The sequence below is a fragment of the Hakea prostrata genome, chromosome 9 (assembly GCF_041222555.1).
Source record: "Hakea prostrata isolate BN-2017 chromosome 9, UWA_Hpros_2, whole genome shotgun sequence".
Lineage (NCBI taxonomy): Eukaryota > Viridiplantae > Streptophyta > Magnoliopsida > Proteales > Proteaceae > Hakea > Hakea prostrata.
Window position 1 is genome coordinate 55,924,705 of NC_142608.1, and position 17,222 is coordinate 55,941,926.

General features: G+C 37.6%; 1 pseudogene; it reads right to left on the reverse strand.

The window, feature by feature from the left end:
* Positions 1-7,401: 7,401 nt before the first annotated feature.
* Positions 7,402-13,098, reverse strand: LOC149005630 (hydroquinone glucosyltransferase pseudogene; annotated as a pseudogene).
* Between the last annotated feature and the right edge of the window lie 4,124 nt (positions 13,099-17,222).

A 17,222-nucleotide genomic window follows, 5' to 3' on the forward strand; every position in this document is an offset into this window, starting at 1 on the left:
TAAATTTGACCTTCTATGATTTTCTTGTTTTAATTGACCAATCATTAATTCCCTTACATTCTTTGATCTCAACCTTTTCCTGTGAGCCAAAAAAAGGTGAAACCCTAACTTCTTGGATCAAACCAAGAACCCTTAGTTTGATCTTGTTAACATCCAATCAATGCGTTTTCTTTACTAGAATTGTAACCTATCAATCTTTAATCCTTTATCCTTGATCATACTATATTTTCTTCATGATCCATGTTTAACCTAATTAGGATTTCTAAATTATTCTTTCTTCATTCTTGTTCTTGATTGAGATCAAGAAAAAGATGATGCATCCTTGCAACCATCTATTCCATGATCTCATTCTATTCTTTGAGATCTATGATCATCATCATGATCTTAACCCTAGCCAATAGATTCTTGAAACCTTAACCCTAACCCTTGAATGATCTTTCTAGAAACCTTTTGGTAACCTCCCATGTGAGGGAAACCTCGTGGGCAATGTTTCTATTAACCTAAACTAGATTTCTTGTTATTTTCTTGATAACAATCATTCCCTCTCTTTCCGTGATCATAACCTTTTTATGGGAACCATAAGGTTGAAACCCTAGTTTCTAGAGTCAAATCAAGAACCCATATTTTGACCATGACTTGATGATTTTATCTTCCCATATGATTCTAATACATCCTAGGAAGCTCCCCTTCGAATTTCGGATCAATCCGACTTCAAATGAAGAAGTTATGGCCAAAACAGTTTTCATTATCTCGTACTGACTCGATTGGTCGACTGGGTCAGTAGACCAATCAATCGACCAATGAAGACAGTAGCTTCAATTTTTGCTCAGTTTGATTCGTTTGCTCTCTAATCTTTTAGGCATCTTTCCTAATGTTATATCTATGATTGTTAGGGGTTTATTTGCTAAGTTTGGAGCCTCTCTCTTTGATCTTTGGATTATCTTCGGCGATAATCAAGGTAAGGACAGTTAATTCCTTAATTACATAGATTGCATTCTCTCTGGTTTCTAATTGTGAAACTATGAGTTTGTTTACTGTTCTTATATTTTATACTTCTGATATACTACTGTGAGTACAATAGTACTTCACTTATGTATTCTTTTAAGCTTATATGAAATGCTTATTACTATATTGTTTAATGATTAGATCACGACTTTATATTCTCTTCTATATGATGAACTGTTGATTTTGTATGTCATGACTAATCTGAATGTGTCTGTTTAAGTTTGGTTTGGGATTGGGAAGTGTCCTTTTGACGCTTCTGTCCTTGGACATCGGAGGGAATAGTATGGGATGTTCTCCGAAGATGCCCATCGACGCTTTCCCGAATCAATGGATGTCATACTAGGGCTGTCTAGCAGTGTTGGGCTAGGATGTCCCCGTTATATCAGACCCGATTCGGAAGCGTATTGAGACCGAACGACCCGTGGCAGCAATGGGGATTCACGGGCGCTCAAGACCGCTAACCAACCCATGAGAGGATGGGAATCACATTGTGGGGGCCATTTATTGGAGGGTTGCATATGGCTAGACTTGGGCTCAAGACCGGTGAAATGATCCGTGAGGGGACATGAGAGCTTCCCGTTTACCATATGTGGATAACCAATAGGGTTGATGAGTCCGTAGTCCGGGACTATTAGGACTCTAGTGGAAAGGATACCGGAAAGGATCGCCCAAGGCAAGGAATGGAAGTATCTGGACCTGAGTTGATGTAACTGACTAGATGACTTGCATTGGGCTAGGCTTTACCCTGACATGCGCCGGTACTTATACCAATTGGTTGTGAGAGAGTGTGTTGACTTAACCCCCTACCATGGTTTGTCCTGAGGGATGCTGGACCCACTACCAACAGGAGCCGTATGCGTGACCTACCCAAAGAAGTACGGTGCTATGACTTAAAGCATGTCTGCCATAGAGACCAGCATACATAGAGTTTAGATGCATTCATACATTATCTGTTTCATATTGCATTGCATCTTGTTATGTTTTGCCACATGTTATTTATGTTGTTATGGATTAACTTGCCTTACTAAGTTTCTTTCGAAACTCATTCCTTTTTTTTTGTACAATCTGTTGTTAGACTTCTCTACAGGTTCGGATTTCTTTGACGGCCCATATAAGGAAGCGCAAGGTGAAGAAGATGAAGACTGAAAGAGAAGAAGAGCTGACTGAAGATGTGGATTAGATTTCTCTACATTCTTCTAGACTTATATTTTACTTTACTTGTATTAGCTTAGAGCTTTATTTTGATTTCGATCTACCTTCCGCATATGTTTATGGAGTATAATTCCGCTATACTCTACAGTTTCCTATGTATTTGGTATCATGTTTTCCGCACTCTGATATTCTATTGTGATCCTTCTGAGATCCTTTCTTGACTTTTATTATAAATTACTTGAACATTATGATTTGTTCTTGCTTTTGATTATGTTATTGTGCGAAATGGATATGATCGTTCCTAAACTTGATCTTTTGGGCTGTGGATCACTCCCTTGGGTATGCCAGTTAGAGTACCAGCTTGGGGGATGTGACACTTATCTTTTGCTTTACTTGTATTAGCTTAGAGCTTTACTTGGATTTCGATCTACCTTCCGCATGTGTTTGTAGGGTATATTTCCGCTATACTCTGGAGTTGTCTTTTGATTCGGTATCTTGTTATTCCGCACTCTAATATTCTATAGTGATCCTTCTAAGATCCTTTCTTGACTTTTATTATAAATTACTTGAACATTATGATTTGTTCTTGCTTTTGATTATGTTATTGTGCGAAATGGATATGATTGTTCTTAAACTTGATCTTTAGGGCTGTGGATCACACTCTCGGGTATGCCAGTTAGGGTACCGGCTGGGAGGATGTGACAATTATGTTTATTCAGATGAAACTTTTGAAAGAATTAGTGTTAATGAAGTTGTTGAAGATCCAATGAACTATTCTCAAGCTATGTCAGATATTGATTGTCATCATTGGATTAATACTATGCGAGATGAAATTGATTCTATGAATAAGAATGGTGTGTGAAAATTAGTTGGTAAACCAATGAATACCAAAATTGTGGGTTGCAAATGGATCTTTAAAAGAAAGAAGGATATGAATGGGGTTACACTCAAGAGTATGGGGTTGATTACACTGAAACTTTTTCTCCTGTTGTGCGAATACAATCTATCCGTGCCATTTTGGCGTTGGTTGCATATTTTGATTTTGAACTTTATCTATTGGATGTGAAAACAACCTTCTTGAATGTGAATATTGATGAAGACATTTTCATGGAACAACCTGAAGGTTTTGTTTCGAAAGAAAATGAAGGAAAAGTATGTAAGTTAGAGAAACCAATTTATAGTTTAAAACAAGCTTCAAGGTAATGGAATTTAAGGTTTCATATTGTAGTTACTAGTACTAGTTTTATCCAAAACACTACTGAAGCTTGCATTTATGTGAAGAAAGATGGAGAAAATGTTGCATTTCTTACTCTTTATGTTGATGACATTCTACTTGCTAGAAATGATATTGCTATGTTGGTGGAAATTAAACAGTGGTTGTTTGACACATTTGAAATGAAAGATTTGGGTGAAGCCTCATATATTTTGAGTATCAAAATTGAGCAAGATCGTCAAAATAGAACTTTGAGTTTATCTCAAGAAAAGTATATTGATACCTTACTAAGTAGGTTTCATATGACTAACTGCTTTGATGGAAAAATTCCTTATAATTATCTTAAACCTCTTTCTAAGGAAGATAGTCCTAAGTCTAAGAATGCCAAATTGAATGATTTATTATTTCCTTATGCATATGATGTGGGAAACTTGATGTATGCGATGATTTGTAGTCGTCTAGACATAGCATTTGCAGTTGGCATGATTAGTCGTTTCTAAAGTAATCCTGGGAGAATGCATTGGGTTGGTATGCAATGGATAATGAGGTAACTTAAGCAAACAAAAGGCTTTAGATTGGCTTATCATTCTAATAAGCTTGACCTCATTGGATATTCAGATTCTGATTATCAAAGGTGTGTTGATAGCAAAAAATCTACCTCTGGCTATGTGTTCATTTTGGGTGGTGGTGCTATTGCTTGGAAAAGTAAAAAACAAGAATGTGTTGCTCACTCAACAATAGAAGATGAATATATTGCTTAAAATGCAGCTGCCAAAGAAGGTGTTTATCTTTAAAAGTTTTTGTTAGAATTATTGATAGTGGATTGCGTAAAGAAACCTATTCCACTTCTGTGTGATAACAATTCTGCAATGTAATCACAAAAGATCCAAAGTGTCATTCTCGGGCCAAGCACATAGAAGGTTGATATCACTATATTCGTGATGTGATTACAAAGCAAGAGGTTGTTGTTGAGAGAGTGCCATCTAAGTCAAACTTGGTTGACCCCTTCACAAAAGGTTTACAAAATGTTTCCCTTTTGGTGTATTTAAAAAACATGTAATGGATTTGGGATTGTGTTATGCCAAGTAGGAGACTGTAGGAATTATGTGGCCAACACGTGTTATTATATTACTTGCACATTCACATTGGACGCTTGTAAGGTTATTTTTAATTTTATGTGGCATTTATTATTTATGATGATTTATGTGGTTATTTGGTCCATTGGATTGTTTGGACTGATTTTATGGATGATCATCTAGTTTGAACCACTTTGTAGTCCTTGACTTGATCGCATCCATCAAAATGTATTATTTTCTTAATATACATTATTGGACTATAATGGGTTTGAGGGGTGCAAGTTAAATTGCTCAGACTATAGGAGATATGAAGACTAGTCTCTCTATGGTTAGTACACTTCGAATCCGTGGAGTCTATCCATGTAAAGATTATATGTACGTTGAGTGTTGATCTTAGTGAATAGTTCTCCATTGCCAATGACTTGACAATTATGAAAGTGTATGCGTACCTATAGACTGCCTTTTGAAAGGATTTATCGATAAAATGGTTTTGCAAAATTGATTTTATATATATTAGTAAAAACTTATTTATTTTCTTCTCTATTTTTTGCAAAACCAATTTTGTTTTGTTTTATTTAATGGCAGTTATGTAATTTTGTTCCCTAATTCTGTTGGGGGCTTTTTAGTAATTGTCAATGTAAGCTTTAAGGGCATTCTGGATATAAGCATTAGAGGGCTAACATCTCACTTAGGGTGGACTTTATGGTTTGTCATTTCCACCCTAAAGATATAAATATCTCAAGGTCACATAGGCAAAGGAATTTTAATTTTTTAGAAGCTCAAAATACCAAGTGATGGTATACCTGTCCAGCTAGAGTGAGCACCTTGATTGCTTATGAGATCCTTGGAAAAAAAAATCCTCTGCTGTGCACATCTCCCTGCTGTGCACAGCAGTGCGGCACCACAATTCGACACGTGGTGTATTCTTAATAAATCGCTCAGATTAGAAGGCAGGGTTTTAAGTGAAACCGACCCACCTTAACACCCATTTAAAGAAAAAAAAAATCCATTTTAGTGACCCAGTTAAAAGTAAGAACCATCCTTTGACTCAGCCAAGCTTTCCTCCATATGCTTATCATCAACGAGTGTTACTGGAGGATTATCCCCTGCCTTTTCTTCTTTCTCTGTCATCAAGCTTGAATCGTGCTGATCAGCATTGACTTCAACTTGGGATTTATTTTCCTGCTCCAACTCATGTTTTGCATTCTCCACATGCTGACTATGAGTCATTGTTTCAGACATATGGATCTTGGAAACAAGAACTGGGGTTCATTCATATGTTTCTAACTTGTTTCTTTTGCTGCTCACTTTCTCACTGTTTCAGAAACAGAGTGTATATATATACAAAAACGAGTTACAAAATTCAGATTTCATGGAGTTCTAACAAAAATCAAGATAGGGAAACTGAATCCCAGATTTTGAACGAAATGGGGTTTAGAGGAATAAAAGAATCATAACCAAAACCTCAGATTTTGAACCCCATATTCACAAACGAAGGAGAAGAAGAAGAAGAACGGGTTTATCAATCAGAGAGCTTCGAATAAACAAATTCCTCCAAAGGTACCGTCCATTAGCCATATCAACTAGTGTGGTGGAGAGGAAGATCGATCAGCGAGTGTGGTAGAGAGGAAGATGAGAATCAACCTCAAGGGAAAACAGATCGATCACTCGAAACCTAGAAACACAGCAAATCAATCTCTCTAAAGCTCTTCTTCCACCTGCAACTGCTACTGGGGCGACAGAGGAGGAAAGGGAACATCGCACGGTAACACAATGGGAGAAAAATGAGAAAAAATCTTGGCATCCATATTTAGAAGTGGGTCACGAAAACGGGGTTTTTTTTTTTTTTTTTTAATAAATGGGTCATAAGGTGGATCAGTTTCACTTAAAACACTGCTTTCTAATCTGAGCCGTTTATTAAGAATACGCCACGTGTCGAATTGTGGTGTCGCACTGCTGTGCACAGCAGAGGATTTTTTTCCGAGATCCTTGGCATCAAACGTATTTCTTATTTTGTTGTTCATCTTCAAGTTTCATCCTTCACTTTTGCTTAAGTGGTGCTAGATCTTCCTTTTTCTTTTATATCATCTCTACAAGTTTGGAATTTATTTTCAAAAAGGTATATTAATTCTATCATGATTTTGTCTAATAGTAATTTCTTCTTTTAGAGATTAAATATTCTTGATTCTTTGTTTTAGCTAGTTTTTCTAAAAGAACAATCGGCAATTCTGGCAAAGGCAGTGATAGTAATTTGGGCACAAGACTTGGGACTCCCAAACATTATTATTGAATGAGACAATTGGGAAGTTACCTATCATCATGTTTATCAACAGAGGGAAGCATGTCGAAAAATTAGGACCATAAAAAAAGACAGCAGAGCTTTAGACCATGCTCTTCAAGAACGACATGTGGTTACAAATCGACTGGCAAATGAAGGAGCTAAATCCGGACAGAAATTTTGGAATATAATTGTAACCCTCCATTGTTTTTAACTAGGTGTGGGTTTTATAATGCTTTAGGTTATAAACAAAATCGTGGTTTTAAGTCTAAATAAATTGTTCTTATACCAAAACAAAATTAAAAAAAGGCCACACTATATTTATTAAAGGTTCGGAAAAAGTAACATACTAAAATATTAGATCAGCTCCCCATGAGAGTCACCTTGTTAGACCTTGCAGGTTAAACCCCTACCAGAATGTGTAGCATGGGTGGTGGAGGGCAGCACATGATGATGATATTCGTGTCTCTTTGAGGAAAACTGATTCCAAGTCGTTTTATATATCAAACAATCCCTAATATCTCTAGTGCATATACTGCTAACATGTCAACACATGGAGTTCAAAATCGTCTGCAGCCAAAGGGTGTAGAACTCAATCCAAGGCTTAAACTTAAATTCGAAATCCTTGCTCAGTTGAAAGATGGCCAACATATCCATAGCTGCAAATGATTTGAACCCTACATGGCTGCATGAGTCTTCCATATATTAATCACCTCCAAGAGTGATTTTGTTGAACTACCATATTCACTCAATGCCTTTGCTGCATTATCCTTGAGTTCCCTCATCCTATTCTTAATTTTTTCCCCTTCATCTCCTTCCATTAGACATTTCACCACTGTTGCAATCTCCTCTCGCCCCACTACTCCATCTTCTCCCTTTTTGGGTGAAAATGCCACTTTCATGTCCTGAACTAGCATAGCTGCATTCATCCTTTGTTCTGCATAGAGTGGCCAAGCAATCAAGGGCACACCATGTACGATGCTCTCCAAGGCAGAGTTCCATCAACAGTGACTCAAGAACCCTCCAGTTGAATCATGGCTTAGCACTTGTATTTGAGGAGCCCATAAAGGCAATACAAGGCCAATCCCTTTTGTTCTCTCCAGGAACCCCTCAGGCCAAAAGGCAAAAGGATCTTTGATAGTTTGATCAAAGAAGCTGCCTAGTGTTCCCATCCGAGCTGGGCTTCTAGCAACCCACAAAAATCTTTGCTCACTTAGCTCAATTCCAAAAGCCAGTTCTGTAAATTGCTCAGGTGTAAGGGTTCCAGCGCTTCCAAGTGACACAAACAAAACAGACCCATGAGGTTGATTGTCCAACCACTTCAAGCAATCAGATTCCTCACTTCCATCGCTTGGATCGCTTTGCACGATTGGTCCTACTGGGTAGACCGGTGGCATGTTGGGATCTTTGGTTTCCTTGATTGCATTTATAGCATTTGGTTCCAAGTCCAGAAAGCTATTAAACATGATACCTTCAGCTAATCTGAAGCGTTTGCAATGGTGTAGAAACCATGCGTAGTCCTCGTTTTTCCTCTCTAGAATTGGATCAAATAAATCTGTCCCATGAAGAGCAACGCAACCTGGCAATTTTATTGGGTTTTGCATTTCTCCAAACTCACCAGAGTACGTCTCATCAAGCCTGGGAAAATGAAGATGCCATGACAACACCATCGCAGGCATTGGGCCGAAGATGTAAGGTGAAACCTTGAACTCCTTGGCAACATCCAGTGCGTCAGTGCTGAACTGATCAACAACCAAGGCAGTAAGACGAGTGGTGGTGCTTAAGACCTTGAACGCCTCACGAAGAGAAGGAAGGGACCGAGCAACTGCATTACAGATGCGTGTCAAGGGCCTCGCGCTCTGGAGGTCATCGAGGTTTGGTGGAGGGAGAAGCAATAGATTGAAGTTTTTGGGTACTTTATGTAGGATTTCTTCTGCTGATTTAGGAATCTTTTCATCTGTAATGACGATGAATGTAATAGAAAGGTGGTGGTGATGGTGGTGGATGAGTCGCCTTGCAAACTCTGCTAATGGAATGACGTATATATAATATTAAGATTGCAATAGATATAATTCAATCATTTCAGAATTAGTTAAAAGAAGCCTTCCACACCACTCACGTTAATGGTGGAAGGTTATTTTATAACTTGTTATTGTTAGAAATCAAATTCAAAATTTAAAATATGATATTCATCTCAGTTCTAGTTTAATACAAACTATAGGAGATGAGGATAAGATTAGATACCCATCTTCACGTTAACTTTTTTTTTTTTTTGGATATGAGGTTCATCCGGGCCAGCTTGCACGCACCACGATTTACATCATCAAAGGAGCTTCTTTATATTAATGCCGCCGAGTGGGTGCGAACTCAAGACCTCCCTAGAGAAGTTGGATCTTTAACCGCTTTAACATACCATTTTTGGCAAACTCTTTATGTTAACTTTGAAATACTTGAATTCGAACTTGAGTTTGAAATTCATTTTATTACAACAATAAAAATTTCTAAAAACATCTTTCATTTTTCGGGAATTAATTCTAGCTAGCTGGTACAAGATTTATAGAATATTTGATTTAAGAATGAAAACCGGCTGTTATGAGCTGCCTCATGAATGCAAGATTGGAAAAAAATCTAGGGTAATTTTCATCTGGACCCCCTGAGGTTTAGTGTATGTCATTTTTAGTCCAAAAAAACCGAAACTTTGCATCTGCCTCCCCTGTAGTATGGAAAAAGTCAATTTAAGGACAAATTATCACTTCTAGGACGAATTTGCCCTTTTTTTTCTTAATTTAAATTTTTTATTTTTACATTTTACGGGATTAAAAGTTATTAATTTACAAAATCAGACCTTCCTCTATTACCCGATTCCCAAATCTCTGGTTCTTCTCTGTCATCAGAAGTGAGTTAAAGGTTCTTCGATAAGGAGGAGGTCAACTGGCAGAAATTGCATCTGAAAAAGGCCGATGGGTATCAAGCTTTTTCAAACTCAAAGAAAGTGTTGATTCATTTCATTTCCTTTCTCTTTCTTTCTCTTTCTTTGTTTGTTTCGTTTCGATCAATTGAAAAATGATTAATAAGGTTTTTTCTCTTCTTCAGGAAAGATTAACCGTTTCCATTAGCAATGGATCATTCTTCCGATTTATCATAAACGGTTAAAGGTTCATCCTAGAACAAGGTCAATCGGTGAGTAGACTTCTGACAACCGATGGAGATCCGCCGTTTTCATCACCATATGAAGCTCTGTTAACCGATTTCATTCCTTTCTCGTTCTTTGTCATTTCGATCAATTGACAAATTGAGAAGATGATTAAAAGGTTCTTTTTTCGGAAATCTGCTCTAACCTCCATCGGTAATGGATCATTCTTCGTTTATCGAAACGGTTAAAGGTTGCACCGATTAAAGAAGTCAACAGATTGATCCACAGCCGAAGGAGATTTGCCTTTCATCATCGGTAAGTGTTAATTAATTTCATTCCCTTCTCTTTCTTTGTTTCGCTTCGAGCAATGGAGTGATTTGGAGTCTGCGATTAATGCAAAGTTATTTACAGGATTTCTTAGGAGTTGAGATCGCAAGAGGTTTTCTTGTAATGGAATTGGTTCCAACCGATACTTACCCATGGGACCGCTTCAAGAGTCGATGGTGACGGGCAACAACGTTAATGCGGACGGGGTGCTCCATGCTTCCTTGCTGGGAGCCGTGCAGATGCTTCCTCGGATATTTCAAACTATCCTCTTGGTTACACGGCCCCCCGCCCAACAGTGGAGATTACGCCACATTAATTCATTCCAATCTTCAACTAAGATTTGGAAAATAAAGATTTAGAAGCGGTAGAACCAGGGATTTGGAAATTTGGGAATCAGGTAATGAAGGAGGGTCTGATTTTGTAAATTAATAAACTTTAAACCTTTCAAATGTAAAAAATTTAAAAAAATGAAAAAGGACAAATTCGTCATAAAAGTGATAATTTGTCCTTAAATTAACTTCTTCTATACTACAGGGGAGGCAGATGCAAAGTTTCAATTTTTTAGGACTGAAAAGTGACGATGAGACCAAACCTCATGAATGCAAGATTGGAAAAAAATCTAACAGTTACCAAATATGAATTTAACAGGGTTGAGTAACATATGTTGGGAAAATGGCACAATCAAACCTAAGGGATGGCTCAGTTGATAAAAAGCAACGCTGCTTCTAGGTAAGTGGTCAGAGTTCGATCCCCTCAGGGCCAAGGGTGTAGCCCCTCCGTATATTATTTAATACCCCATCCCCAACATTTAAAAAGTTGCAAGTTCCCCAAAAAAAAATGGCAGAATCGCAAGGGGTTGCTTAGTGTCCTTCGTATGGAGTTGACAATGATTAGGGGTGGAATCTAGGAGGCTATGGAGCGAGGATTTAGAAAGTGGCCTTAAAATAAATTTAAAAAATAAAAAATAAATAAAAAAGCACCATCAAAGGGTTGCTTAGTTGGCAAGGACTAATACCTTTATGTGAAGAGGCCATGAGTTCAAATCTCCGTGCTGATATATGTTGGGGGATATGGATGCACAACCATGAACAAAGAAATACCCAACAAAATAAACTCGAGAAATTTGACGTGGTTTGGCAAAATTCTGCCTACGTCCACCGAAAAGAAAGAAGTTCCACTATTTTCAGAAAACCTTATACCATTCTCACACCTAATAAAGTACTACCCTTTGCTTTCCCTTAATCCCTATAGAATACTAGTATTTTGTTTGCCCCCAATCCTCTGCAAGTATTAATTCATCTATGTTATCCCACATAGACTATTTATAGGGGAACTTAAAACCCTACTCCTTATATAATTACAATTTTACCCATGTACAAGTAATTGATCAAAAACCCTGATCCAATTACAAATACAACTTAAAATATAATTATATAGACCAACAAAATACAAGACACCCAAACACAACAATCCCCAGTTTGGCTTAAACTATTCAAACCACATTAAAGGATATTGTTGCCAATGTCTTTTTGCAATCAATTATGGCCACACCCCCATGCCTAGGGTGTTCCATACAACTCATCACTGCCATATGACTTTACATGGCCCCACTTCTCCTATTGCTATAGCCATCTCCAAGAGATCACCTCCACTCACCAAGTCCAAAGCGAAGGTCACCCACTTCCTTCCCAAATTTGCCCTTGTTCAATGCATGAACGACATGCAAATTCCATTTGCCCATACCCCTTACTCGAGGGTCAACTGAAGCTCCACCTATTTCCTCACTCCCTACAAGCTTGTACAATTCACCTGATCTGCGCCCATTGTATCCATCATCAACCTAAAGAACCTGACCGTTGATCCCTGTACAAATCCACAAGACTAATACCAATAGAAGAACAAATCTCCTCGATCTATCACTTCCACTGAGTTTGGAGTGCCCCAAAACCCTAGGAACATGTAACTTTGTACAAAACACCTTTACGCAAAATCCTGCAAAAACATTACATACACTACCCATCCAATAATATACACATAATATAATGTTTTTTCCCTTTTTGTTTTTCTCCCACCAAATCTATATATATTTTTTTTTTTTTTTCTAGACCTCTTTCTTCACATTCAACTTAGATTTTTCTTTGCAATTTTCCACTTTTTTTTTCAATGGAAACATCACATCAGAACCATCCTTGCTCGTTTAAAACTTCAAGCCAAATGCCAACCGAACTCAAACCAGAACGGCCACTGATTAAAGTGGGCAAAAAAAAAAAAAAAACTCTTTGCATAGAAGAACACAAAGAACGAACACTCCACAATCTCAGCCAGATTGCCTTCCCCCTTTTTTTTTTTCATGATCAAACCCAACGTATTTTCTTCAACTGTCTCCATGATCCTAAACTAAGATCGTCCCTCCTTGTTTTCAACCCAAACAATTCAAAAATGATAATAAAAAATAATAAAAAAAAAATAATTATACTCAAAGTAGAAAATTGTAATTTCGATCAATCCGTCAAAGCCTTCTCCGTTCCCTTTGTATTGTTCTTCTCCTTCTAGATTTTTGCACACCTTCGACAATGATCCACCGAACCTTTCTCTGATACCACTTGTTGGGGGATATAGATGCACTACCACAAACGAAGAAGAAGCAAACAAAAATACACATGAGGAATTTAATACGATTCGGCAAAACCCTGCCTACATCAATTAGAGAGAAAAGAAGTTCCACTATTTTTAGGAAACCTCACACCACTCTCACACCTCAATGCTACCATTTACTTGCCGTCAATCCCTAGGAACCCAATCCTAACCTTGACCTAGAAACCCTGTTGTTTGTAAGTCCGAAGACCCGAAGTGAAGGAAGAATACAACTATGGGCCCTCTCAGTAGAAAACATGGTGTTTGACCCCAAACCCATGGAGATTGATGATGGTGCTCCATACTTGGAAGCTTTGGCAGTGTTTGGTAATAAACTGCACCTTGAAGAAGGAGAAATTAGTTGATGGACCTAATGCACTCTTGGTCATGATTTGAAGGCATTTCTTTGACCTAGACAAGTCAATTGTGAAGTAGGAAGAAGCCCACTTGAATTTGAGTTGATTTAGGCCTCCATTTCCCTGTGTCAGGCTTATTGTCCTAGCCTGGTCGATTGGCCGCCAGGCTGCCAGCTGAATATAGAATCCGAGAATATCTTGCTTTTAGGTCTTTTGATGCTCTATTTAAGTAGACTTTGTGTTTCCTATCCTCCTTTGTTGCTAGAACTCTTTGAGAATGTGGGAAGCCTCTCTCAAAGCCTCTCCTTGGTGGTGGTGAAGAACTCTTGCAAGATCTATAGTTCATCTTCTCTTGTTCATCTTCAAGGTTAGTAATCTCTTGCTTTCTTTGATTTACTCTTGTTTGATCTAGTTCTTACTACTATGATTATGAAGAAGGTATTGCAACCTTGCAAACACCTCTTCTACAATCTCCTTTGATTTAGAATGAATCTCCATTCATTCTATTGATGCTATGATCATCATACTTGATTCTAGTCATATTTCTTATGATTTCTTCATGAAAGCATGATCATTCTTCTAATCTGATTTCTCTAGCATATTAGATATGAGTTTATGTTAGTATTCATCTCTGATCCATTGCTAATGATCCTTCATTCTCCTTTGCATCCATGGTTGTTTTCATTGAAAACCATGCTTTTGATCAAAATTAGAAAGTCATGTTTTCAAATAGAAAGTCATGGTCTTTATCCTTGTTTGATGTTTAATCTTTGCTAGATAGTCTTAGAATAATGTTCCTGAGATTCCTTTGAAATTTCAAAGCGTTTTGAATCCCGGAAGTAGGGTTTCGGATAAAAAATTCAGTTTTGGCTTAGGGCACTGGTCGACTGGATCAGTCAACAAGCCAGGCTGCCAGGCATGGACAACATTGTGTCCTTCGTCCGATTTGATCCGTTTGACCTCCAATCTTCTAGGGCTTTCTCCTGATGTTGTATCTATGCTTGTCTAGGATTTATTTGCTAACTTTGGACTTGATCTCTTTGATTTCCAAAATATCTTTGAATCCATTTAAAGTAAGGACAGTTGTTTCCATAATTACATAGATTGCGTGAATCTTAGTTTCTATTTTGGGAATTGCTTAGATTTACTACCATACTTGTATTCTCTTAGTATGATGCTACTGTTGTAAGTACTTCAAGTATAGTAGTATGTTGTTCATGTAATTCTTTATTATATGAATCATGAATGTATACTTATTCTTGTCATTTACACATTCGATTAATCATGGTTATATGTATTTTTCTATATGATGAGATATCAGTTGTGTATGTTATGGCTGAATTGGGTATGTGATTGATTAGGTATGATTTGGGATTGGGGAATGTTCTTTTGACATTTCTGTCATTGGACATCAGTGGGAATAGTATGGGATATTTCCAATGGTGCCATTTGACACTTTCCCAGATTATTGGTTATCATACCTAGGGCTTATCTAGAGGTATTTGGCTAGGATGTCCCTGTTATATTAGACCTGATTCGGAAGGGTATTGAGACAAAGTAACCCGTGGTAGCAATGGGGATTCATGGGCATTCAAGACCGGTGAGTTATAATCGTGAGAGGACATGAATCACATTGTGGGGACCATTCATTGGTAGGGTTGCAAATAGTAGACTTGGGCTCATGGGCGCTCGAGACCAGTGAGTTATATCTGTGAGAGGGCATAAGAGCTTCCCGTCTATTATTTGTGGATGACCAATAGGGTTGATGAGTCCGTAGTCCGGGATTACACTAACTCTAGTGAGAAGGATACCGGAAAGGACCCCAAGAGGGGAGGAATAGATGTATCTGGATCTAAGTTGATATAACCAAGTAGATGACTTGCATTTGGCTAGGCTTTACCTTGACATGCACCAATACTTAGACCAAATGGTGATGTGAGAGAGTGGTGACCTAAACCCCAGCCATGGATTGTCTGAGAGGGATGCAGGACCCATTACAAACCGATGTTGAGTGATTTGAGACCTTCCCAAAGAAGTATGGTGCTATGACTTAAAGCATGTCTGTCAATAGAGACCAGCATACATAGAGTTAGATTCATACATGCATTGTCTATTTCATATCATATTGCATCTGCTATGTTTTGTTATCATGTTATTTATGTCGTTGTGGAATAACTTGCCTTGCTGGAGTTCTTTCGAAGTCACTCCTTTTTGTGCAAATATCTTTGTTAGATTATCCTGCAGGTACTGAAGAATATGAAGGCCAGTACTACGAGGCGCAGGCCGATAAAGCATACTTCACTCAAGGTGCTAGCGGTTACAAAGATTACATTGAAGATCCCTCAAGTGATCATGCTATATACCAGGATTAGCCCTACTTTGGAATGGAAGCGACTCTGTTTAGTTTCTTTAATTTATGTTTATGAAGACATTCTGAATAAGACGGAAGAGACATTAGCTAAGTTCGATTACTTCTTTTCTTTCCTTCTTTTGAGAATCGGTTGTAATCTTTTTCCTTTTAGTATCGAGCTACTCCGTTGTAGTTGTGGAGTGACTTTTCCACACACTCTACATTTTGATTATTATATATTGGTATCATTATTCCGCACTCTAATTATATTGTCTTTCTGTTCTTCTTATCTTGATTTCATATTTTATATAATATTACATTAATTATATCTTGTTCATGATTATGTTATTGTGTATGTGGGAGGTTGGTTTTCTCGATACTTGATCTTCGGGGCTGTGAATCACACACTCGGGTATGCCAGGTAGGGTATCAGCTGGGTGGATGTGACATGGGTTCCCCAATCTCTTATAGATATTGATTCATCTAGGTTATCTCACAAACACTATTTATAAGAAAACCTAAAACCCAAATCCTCATATAATTACAATTTTACCCATGTACAAGTAATTGATCCAAAACTCTGATCCAATTACAAATACAAGCCAAACTATAATTATACAGACCCAAATAATATAAAACACCCAAACCCAACAATACATATATTATATTATAAAAGCTATCTTGAGGATGTAGCCGAGTATGCATAAACTAGCTTGAATGAACCTCGGATCACCCAAAGAAAAACATGAATGAAAGAGAAAAAATGCCCGCATACCCTATTTTATAAAACCATAAAAGTGGATGAAAGGGGAATCCCTTCACCCATTTTTCTTCTTCTCTCTGCCGAAAATCATCCACCACCTCCCGTCCACCAGCCGATCACCAGAAATCACCCACCATCTCCCACACATACACACAAAAAAGAGGAAGACAAATAAAGAAAGAAAGCTACGCAATTGGAAGCAGATGAATCTATAGGAATAGAAAACCTGATATACCCTTGTCTTCTTCCTTCACCTCCCATTCTTATTGAACCCAATTCATTCTAACCCTAGGAAGCTCCATGTAGTAAATCTCTAAGTCCTGAGAGAGAAGACGAGCATGTTACTTCCTCTAACATTGCACTAAGAAGAAAATGAGAACTTCCTTCTGAGCTTGGATAAAGTTTGTGAAATCCCTCACAACCGTAATCCGGAAATCTATATTGTAGGTCTCAAGACCCGAAGTTAGGGTAAAAGATAGTTGTGGACCCTCTCATTTGAACCCACTGGGTCCAGGGGCGGACCCAAGATTGAATATTGGGGGGGGGGGCAAAAGAATGGAAGTCTAGATTGGGAAAGCACAAATGTTTTTCACCACACATATTGTGTGGGCCCTTATAAGACCTATTGGGGGTCCCACCTATGAATTATTTATTATATTAAGGAATGTCCACATATATTTGTGGGGCCCACACATATTTTGACAAAAATAGGTAAATCATTGATAATGATATTTTTTTTCCAACAATATATAGGTAAATTAAAGCATCAAGTACAAAAGAAATACACATGACTTCCAATCCTAAAATGTCAGATACAAACCAAATTTTTTTTAGGTAAGAGATGCAAACCAATGGTAGGTTCCTTTATTAACTGTTAGCATTTTATTTACAATATAAAATCAAATAAAGAATAACAAATATATATATATATATAT